This window comes from Trachymyrmex septentrionalis, unplaced genomic scaffold, assembly GCF_001594115.1.
Source record: "Trachymyrmex septentrionalis isolate Tsep2-gDNA-1 unplaced genomic scaffold, Tsep1.0 scaffold83, whole genome shotgun sequence".
Lineage (NCBI taxonomy): Eukaryota > Metazoa > Arthropoda > Insecta > Hymenoptera > Formicidae > Trachymyrmex > Trachymyrmex septentrionalis.
The window spans coordinates 1,057,962-1,068,526 of record NW_017306018.1 but is presented as its reverse complement, the minus strand read 5'-3'; the positions used below and the strand labels follow the sequence as shown (position 1 = coordinate 1,068,526).

The window sequence follows — 10,565 nt, the reverse complement described above, 5'->3', positions numbered from 1 at the left end:
TTTAAATCATGAATCGACACACGTTATAGATTTCGGTCGATTTTAGCAATATGATGGATCTCGTACATAGTTTCGATTTTCAATGCGAGCATCTAATCACTTAAGTCACTCGTACTGCTTGCAAAGCATGTTAATCGAATCGCTCTTGCCCAAAGCGCGGCCAATTTTCGAAATTTAAAAATTCAAAAACTAAGGCCTATATGGAAAAATCGCCAAACACGAAATTTCTCTTTTGATCTATAGAGTTACCAAAAAAATTAGCATCTAAATTCAAGGATACCAGCTCTGGGATTTCCCGTGTTAATTAATTTGGAAATTCAATGAAGAAGCGCATGAATATAATACATCTTATACACAAACATCTTAATCGACACTATATCTCATTACAGATTTCTCTCTTAATTTGCGTTTAATTTATATGATAACTACTCAATGTTAAACTTTTTTGTTTTATAATTTGTATTAAAAATTTGTTTATTATTATATATTGAGAAGGATCCGAAACGTGTGAAGGATCGAAATCTCATTTTATCATTTACATCTATATTTTATTGTATTATACTAATAAAATTTATTTTATTAGTATCTCATACTCATTACGTTTCCGGGAAAGTAGATATTAAAATATTGCTGGTTGCTTAAAGATATACCTGCTGGCGGTTCCGTCCAATCCGTCAGCAAAAAAAATAAGTAATTTCTATCATTCTTCCTGGCAAAAATGATATAGATAGTCAGATCTGGTGGGTATGCACCGAAATTGCCGGCCGCTCTTGCCGCTTCCTCATTTGGATAAGGAAGTGACAATAAATCAACCAACCTTCTAGGTCTCATGAAGTATTGTAATTTCAACCCTCTTCGTCGGATCCATCTTGAATCTACATATCTGGATGCAATATATTATTCTATGAAATATGAATCAAGTGAAAAAAAAAACTAATTTAAAGATTTACACTAAAAGATCTATTGAGATCGAATATTTTTCAAGAATTATACGAATATTTATTTTTATTTAATTAATTGGATTAAAATGCAATCAGTTAATTCTAATATATTAAATCTCTTCGTGAGATATTATTTATGTCTCGATATGGGTAAACACTACACTGTTAAAAAAAAGGTGCAATTTTCGTTCATGTAACAAAAGCAAATTTCAAACAGGTACATTAAAAATATTTACGGCCATACACGTTTAAGTAAACTTGTTAAGCATGCATGCGCAAGTCGCTTGTACAAGTTTATTGAAACATGTGTGTGACGAAACAGTTATTTTAGCTTGCACAAATGACTGGAGCAAATATGAAAATTCATTTGATATTCTTGCACTAATTGACTTGCACAAGTAAATTGGAGTGTATGTAGTGGCGTGGTAACGTTCAATTCAAACTAAAGACTCTTTAATGTCGGCTACACATGTTTAAGTAAATTTATCAAGTATGCATGCACAAGCAACTTGTACAAGTTTATTGCAGCGTGTTTATAATAAAACTGTACAGTTATCAGCACACACGTTTCAATCAACTTACGCAAGTATACTTGATGAGTTACTTAAACATGTGTGGCCTTGGAACCGTCATATCTTTATTTACTTTTTTATAACACTGAATAGAAAAATATATTTCATGCTACATCATAGTTAGACGAGATAGTTAATCTCATTTTTACGTGGACGTAGAACATTTTTAACAAGCCAATTTATAATTGTATTACGAGTGTTCGAGTATGGACTTGAAGTCAATTACAAAAGCTATAAGAAAGGGAAGGAAATGAAATCAACAGGTCCGGCACGAGATAAATTCAGGCCTACTGTCTACTTCATGCTCGGCGGCAATAGCCTTGACCTCGTCCCTCATATGTGACACGTCGATCAGATCCATGAAAGTAGCGCAAGCTGTGGCAAGTGCAACATATGATTCTGTAGACTTGCCAACCCCGCCGTATAGCCGAGTGATCCAGAGATGTGAGATACCCCTCAAAATCCAAGGGATAACTGGGCAGGTGCGCCACACAACCCATTGCCTGAACCGATCGGTCCAGGAAATATAAGAACGCTCCGCAAGTAGTACTCGCGCCCACCAGTACACTTAGAACATTCCTCAAAATTCTTTTTCCACACTTCTACTCAATACCGTTGTACCATATATAAACTCCACTAAACTGCTGTCGACAAAAGTGTTTTATCTGGAATGAAAAATAGTTTTTACTCGAAAGCATAGCCATTTTTCTCTGACATAAGACAGTCTCGAGAAAATAATTGATACTATAGCGAGTCGAACGTTTGTTGGTATGTATTACTCTGTGTACCACAAAATATTTACGTGTAAAATACCTCGCAAAAATTGAATTTTTATCGTTATAAATTGATTTACTTGAAATTAATCACAATTTATTAACATATCAATTTATATCTCTGATTCGTGTTTATAGTTTTTTAAGTTTTATTTTTGCTAAAGAACTAAAGCTTTTTGCTAAAAAACTAGCTTTTTGCTAAGTAACTAAAATTGAGACAAGGATAGATTTAATAGATAAATCTTGAGAGTCTATTGACAACATATTTTTTTAGATTCATATTTATTATTGCATTTGAAAAACTTGTCTAAAATCAGTTTTAAAGGACAATTTGATTTAATAAATATATTATGTAAGAATTAATTCAGTATTTGTTACATTTGCAATCGCTATTAAATTGAGAAGCTTGATTCATTAGGAAAGATCATGTATGTGCACATATGTCAATAGTTTTCGAATTTTGCAATCTTTTTCCGAAAGTGAGAAGAGAACACTTGTTTAATGAAAAGCATGACTTAAAAATCCAGAAATAATTCTTTTAAATAAATCATTTATTATTGTTAATTTTTTTAAAGTCTTAATGTAAAAATAATAAAATGTTATTCTAATTATTACAATATTTTTACATATATTACTAATAAATCATACCAGGTGACAATTTTTTTATATTATACATTGAATTTAGATAAGAGTATGAGATTTATATTTGAAATTAATCTTTCCCAAATTCGATATTATTTTAAGTGCTTGTATAATTCTATATGAATTCATATACTACATATATGTAGTCTTTTTAAATTGCGTGCTGAAATTTCGACGATACTAAAAATATTATTTTTTCACTACAATTAAATTTTTTTTAAATTAAAATATTTTTTTAGTATAGCTATTGTAAAATGTTAAGTATAATTTATTGAAACTTTTTTAAACAAAAACAAGCTTTTGATTTTTTTCTCGAAAAAAAATGATATCCTTTTATTTATTCACATAATTAGAGAATCTTTACACAATTAGAGAATCCTAAAGTCGTTTATATTACCGAATAAAACGTATAATTTTTGTATAACAATTATTTTTTTCCTCTCTTATTGATTTGAAAATCTTTTTCCAGGATTAAAATATACACATTAATACGTATCTGTGAGATGGAGTCTATGCTGAGAACGACCATTACTTAATAATATGGCGCTCCAAAGCTGTCACGTCGTGACAACATTTGCTTCATATAAAAGCTGTGCAATCTGTACTTACTGAAATAGTCCATAGACTAACAGTTTGCATGAAGAAACGGTGTGAAGTTCTTAAAATTAGACTTAGACGTCTAATTAAAATATAATTGTTATACAAAAATTTATGTACATGTGTGGCGTGCGTGAATGAAATATTGATGTGTCAATGACATGTAAATCTGTGTATAAATGCTATTTTCAATATGACTAATCGTCTTTAGAATCCCTTTAATAATTTACTATATTTTTACTTTTTCATTACGTTGTTATCCGTACATGTTTATGATAGAATTTCCAGCAAGAATTAAAAAAAAATCTGTGAATGTACGGCACGTTATAACGAAATGACATTAGATCGTAAAGAGATTAAATTTATCGTAGCGGTTTCATCCGACTCAATTTTTATCTAGTTTATCATCGCGCGATCACTCAGCGACGACGAATAACCATCGAGCTGAAATTAAGTGGCCCGATATATAATTAATTCACTCCTTCTTTCCAAGAACAGCTCGACGAAGATTGCGGTTGATTGAAAATCGATGCGGACCGAATCTTTACCGCAACCATTTCAGCGTTTATTTTTAAGATTTAAGCATACTGAAGGGGAAAGAAAGACACATTTGGAACTATCGTGCCTTATGCATTATTTATTCATGGGATATAGATAGGTAATATAGCGCTGTGGTCTTGCGGCACGGCGGTCAATACACTACTGTTGAATAATTGAGATATGATCGCGTTCTCCATTTATTTTCTCGCGGGACATTTTTGCTTATTCGACGAATAAGGAAGGAAATTGTTGAATTGTGTCAAAAAAAAAAAAGAAGAAAGGAAAAGAAAAAATGCAAAAAATGTAATCATCAGTTAACGTAGTGTCGATTAATTGATATAGCGCGTTACGACTAATAATTTCATAGATGTACGCGCGTTAAAAATGTTTCTATGCAATTGAGAGAAAGGAGAGAAGGAACCCTACGAAAGTATCGTGACCCTTCGGTACCTAAGTGTGGTTCATTATTATTGATATACACCGAGGCGATGTGGTTATAAGCGATTTTGTGAACTTTAGTGAGATTTAATTCCATTCACCGTCCCGGGAATTTAACAATTAGTTTGCTGATCCAATTTCATTGTCTCTTCATTCTTCCTTAATATGTCTATCTTTCTTCAACAACACTTCTTTGTCCCATTTTAGGAAAGCGTCTCTTGTAGTTTCAAGCTGACTTAACGGATGCCATAATTTTAACTACTGGAATAGAACTGATTTCTCGTTGTCGTCGTTGTCGTTGTCGTTGTCTTTAGCCAAATACATTTCGCATAATAATAATGATCCATGTGCCGTTATTCGTCTAATAATAGATAAGACATGATTGGTCGATCGATACTGTACGACCAAAGATGATATCTTGTCGAGTTCCTCCTCTTCGTCCCAACCATCCTCACCGCGTAATCTGGGCTATTCGCGTCCGACGCGAGCAACCCACGGTTTGCAGACGCGATTAATTATTTCCTTACAGACGATGATTATTGGAATTCTTTTTCCTCGGGAAGGCATTCTATCTCGAATTCAAATTGTCTTCATCGCCTTCGCAATACTTAAATATTTCGAAAAAATTAGAAAGGAATTTGTATAAAAATGAAAATTATTTATAATTTGTAAAACTATTTATTATTTTATTAACATTTGTTTAGCATTAATTATCATCCATATTTAACATCCATATTTAAAAGAATTTATTTATGAAATATTGTAAGTAATATATAAATAAATATTGTAAAGATTTCGCTTACTATTTGTAGAAACATTATTTGCAATTCAGATTTTGAGAGCGACAAATGTTATTTATGAAACATATTTAAAATTGTTATTACATAAAATTGTTATACATAAATAACATTTGTCGCTTTCAAAATCTGAATTGCCAATAATTTCTACAAATAGTAAGCGAAATCTTTACAATATTTATTTATATATTACTTGATTTTTATTTTATCAAGCGAGAACAAATTTGAAGAAATAGGTAGTGTAAGTTTCTATACGAATCCAAATCGGAAGATTTCTTATTTTATTTTTGAGTGAACGAACAAATGCGCGTGCTTTTCCTTATTTATGAATATTTTTTTCTGTACAATCACTTTTTGCATAATCGATATTTTCCATAATGTCTTAAACGTCTTTCTTTTTCTTCCTCTTTCTAATTATCCTACGACATCTTTATCAGTCAGTATTATCGAGCTTGTTTCACTCACATGTTTTGATTCGCAGCAGGATTTTTCTTAATGAACGCGACACTAGAAATAGCGAGCTATCGACGATCATTCCGCGAGAAATCATCGCGCGTCCGTCGATGGACAGCGAAATTATCCATTGTTATCGGCTGTGGTATGCACTCATGATAAGGTTATTTATATCGTTCCTCTGTACGAGACAACGGCGAGGGAACATATCATAAAAATTGATCACGCGGGGAAATCATCCTTGCACTTTATACTTGAACTATTGAGCAGGCTTCCCTCTCTTTGTTTCTGTATGACGAGTGCTAAGTGAGTGCAGAAACGCGATTAGAAAATTAAATCGGTAATATCTATTTGATTTGACATTACATTCGTTTTTTCTTATTAGTTCATTAAATTTAATCTATTCAATTTATTTTTGGACAAATATAATTAATTCGAGATTTCAATAATTTAATTAGACCAAGTTTTTGAATAGACATTCGTTTTATTTTTAAGATGTATTGAAGACTTTTGGTTTCAACACAAAAAAAACGAGTTAAAATTGAATAGTTAATCTTAAAACGCGAGAAGAGCAGAAATGAATACCTAATCATAGCAGTTTTATATCATTAAACAAAATAATTTTGACGTAGCAGTTAATAATTAAATTGTAGCAGCACTATGAATTGATATTGATATTTTTAGATATTGATATTTTATATCAAGTTGCAAATATTTATTCAATTATATTAATTTATTTTTTTAATTCTATCATAAATTTTTATATTTGTGTTAACGCATTTTTGTGAATGAAATAAATACTCGATTTTATTATATTTTTATTAATTATTTTCAAATCAAATTGTTAACTATTTATTACATACTATTATTTGTACTATTACGGAACATTATTTTCGATTTCACAAAGCAACGTCATACACTTAGTCAGAGGTGTAATTTATTGACTCCTAATGAAGTCTCTTGCATTAGCAGCATTTATTTAGCGCGACTATAACGATTGACGGTTATGCACGAAACAAAATCAGCTGGTAGCTATGAAAGTGCGTGCTTGCGTGTAAGAGACGTGTACGCGTGCAGGTAGTTCATGCAGGAAACAAGTGTTCTCTTGATTCTCGATGCTTGTTCACAACTATGCACCCGCGAGAATAAAGGAGAGAAAAGGAGAAAGATACAAAGCGGCGCATCGTATTGCGACGTGCTATTTTCTGACTAGTCTCTCAATAATACAGCGAAGAAAAAAAGAATTGTCGCAATGAATCGTCTCGATCAATACGTATTTAGCGCTGCTAAATCATGGTAGATGTTACAAAAGAAATATAGAAATTCCAGACAAAAATGTTCTTCAAAATTTTTAGTCAAGTAAATGGAAAAAATATATAATCCGTCTAAAACCACGCAAAATCGTTTTAAAAGCAGAAAAAAGTGATCATTATAGAAGAATTGGATCATTATATATTGCAAAATGGGCAATGTGAAAATACAAAAGTATATTTTATATGAAACTGTGACGGAAGACATTTCCAATTTTCGTGATATTGTAATATTGATTCAAATTTTGAGATATAGTTGAAGTTCTTCAATATTCAAAGCAATAACGTGATCATTGCAATCATGATTATTTTCACAATATCTATACAAGTTTTTGACTGGTGAAAAGAGTATATAAAAATTGACCTAAAATATTCGGGCGAACTTTTGAAACGCCCGATTGTTATGAATGTTGGCAGAAATACTCTAAATGATGTGTCAAATAAATGTCCCTCAAATGGAATTTCACCAATAAAAAAATTTAATGCCAAAAATTTTTGAATAAAATTATATGTATAATATATCGCTGCGAAGCGAAGTCTATTCTATACCTTCATATCTGTCTATGGGCGTTGGAGTTTTCATGCGAAATAAGGTCTACCTCCCTCCTGCCTAGGATCGTCCGACTTTTCACGTAAAGCGTGGTCCACCTTAAAGTTTTAGATATATCAAAGTAGTGCAAAGGGCCTCCATTTCGGACTTACTAACCATATCATATATCAATAATACTAAGCACTTATTGGACTACAGACAATAATTAGGTCACAAATGGCGGTCAAATAGCTAATAGGAAAGTTATCGATATTTCGGCTCAGATCAAAGGATTGCGCTACTTTGGTATATTTAGAGCTTTCGTCCACCCCACCTCTCCTCTGTAAAAAATGAGTGACAACATGAAAAAGATATCAGGGCGCTCCGGGATTCGAACTGAGACTTGGTCTCCTCCATACTGGTAGATTTCCGTCCTGCCACCGAGTTATACAGCCCTGATAGCTTCTCTGTTGTGCCTATTTCCTCTAAATTTCTTACACTCCCTGCCTAAAGGCGTACGATTTTCTATGCGAAGCGAGGTCCAGCCCACTTCCCCCACAGTTCGAAGATTTCTAGTGCAACGTAATTTGTGGTAAAACAGAGAGAGACAACTTAGAATCTCCTTAAAAGACACTAAATAATTTTAAATACAAAACATAGAGATGTCCCGATTCGATATTTAAAAATATCCTATCATTACTGTTGATATTCGATATTTCATCAAAACTTTGAGTTTTCGTATCATAGCACATCGTATCTAGAACTTAGATATTAATTAATTCGCTTTTCCAAACAAAAGCTATATTTTTTAAATTCACTGTCAGTCTATTAACAGTCAGCACTTATAATTAGGAGGACTATAGTTTATGTTATGTTCACTATAGGTTTTTAGCACCGGCAATGAATTTTGGAATATATTGCTAAAAAAGAAGAACATAAAAAACGACAGGGATGAGCAAAAGCGCATAAATTTTCGATATTTCATATCAAATCATTTCTAATCAATATATTGCCGTATTGGTATTTTGATTTATATCAATATGAAATAGTTGAGTTGCTCTTCCCTATCAAAACGCATGATTTGTATAATAAAGAATAAATACTAAGTTCTTTTAATAAAAATAAAATTTCAATTTTGTAGATGATAATATTAAGAATACAATTGAGTGGATTCTGAATAGACCCGTCATTTGCTTAGGAGGAATATAATTGAATGGATCTATTAATCTCACGTCAACTTTAAGAGGTTAAACTATAATGAAAATTTGCAAAATCTTTTTGGGACAGGGTGTCTCAAAATTCGCAACTCAAAATACAATACTACTTATAGCAGGAAAGTTTTCAAAAAATTAAATAATAAAGTGATTCATAAATTTTTATTTTAAGCAACAATTTCTGAGAAATAACAGTTTAAATATGGTTAATTACTGATTATCTTTAGGTAGTTACCTGTGACTATTAATATGCGCGCTAAAGTGACCGCTTATTAACGCTCATTAATACTATGCGCGTGCAATTCATGGGCAGGTAGTCATCTAAATGTAGTCTGTAATTGGCCATATTTAAATCGTTATTATTAACTGAAAAATTCTTATTGATAGCTAAAAAATTGTTTAAAATAAAAATTTAAATATAACTTTTTTTACTTAATTTTTCGAGAGCCTACTTGCTGTAGTATTTTGATTGAATCACAAATTTCGGACATTCTGTGTGTATTTGTAATCAATGAAAAATTCTTTGTGTGCTAAATTCAACGAATTTAAGGGTTAGGAAAAATATGTGCTCGACAGAATTAAAATGTTTAAGGTTAAGCAACATATATTTCTGTTAAGGTAAAATTTATGACAGACACTTTTTAATATATTTCCTATTTTACTGCTTCGCAGCTATTTGACTCTATGTATTCTTGAGTTTTAAATTTCGCGCTATATTGAAGTTCCGAATGCTCAAGCACACGTTAAATACGGATTAATGAATTGGGAGTGAGGTATTTTACTCACGCTGCGCATCCATCTACCCCACCGCGTATGTAGTGTTCCCATAGCAGCATTGACCGCTTCTATTTATATAACACGCTCGTACCTTCGCCGCACCCCCACGCATACCATCTTCACGCTTCCATCCACTCTGCCATCCGCCCTCTCGCCTTGCGTATGCTCGTGAATGTATGAAAATACGACAGATAGATATATGTACGTATGTACATCCCACGCGCAAGCACGTGCGCGCAAGCACACAAACACACACACACAACACACACGAAACTCGCAAACAAGTATAGGTGGGCAGATTATTAGCAAAGAAGCATTGACTTAAGGCGATATTCATAGTTCGTTCTTATTTAAAGTCTGTCTTAAGTAATATCTTAAGATGCTAATACAGCCCTTGGCTTATTGACATCTTAAGACTGTACTTAAGACAGTCTCAAATATAAGAATCGGACTTAGATTCGAATGTAACTAGTGGCGCGCTCGTCGATTTCCATCGATTCGACCTAGGTACGCGAAAAGAAAAGCTGTTCATGGGAGAGAAGCACGCAGAAGAGAGTTACCAAAAGTTATTTTCCGATTCTTTTTAATATGGCTAATGCGTTTTTGTCCAACTTTTTGTATCACAAGAAATGAAGAAGTGAATGAACTCGCCGAGTTAAGAGCGATTCGATTATTTAAATATATCTATATTTTTTAAAGAATAAATTGTTACGAGAGCGTTTTGCCTTTATTATTGTATTCATAGATTTGGAGAACTTTTCATTACAAACAAAAGATGTAGAAGAAAATGAAGATGAAGTTTATGATTAGGATCCATATTCGATCTGTACAGCTGATTATGGACAGGTTGTAACACTTTTTTTCGATGGATTTCGGAACTTAGCCTTGCTCGTAAAGCGGTTTGACGAAAATGGTTATATTCATAAATAAGGACTGATCATTCGATGAGCAAGCTGCATTCTGAAATCCATGGAAAAAAAGT

General features: G+C 32.3%; 1 pseudogene; it reads right to left on the bottom strand.

Annotated features, from left to right (window-relative positions):
• LOC108754920 overlaps positions 1-4,827 on the bottom strand; it is a 6,292-nt pseudogene extending 1,465 nt beyond the window's left edge.
• Positions 4,828-10,565: the final 5,738 nt, after the last annotated feature.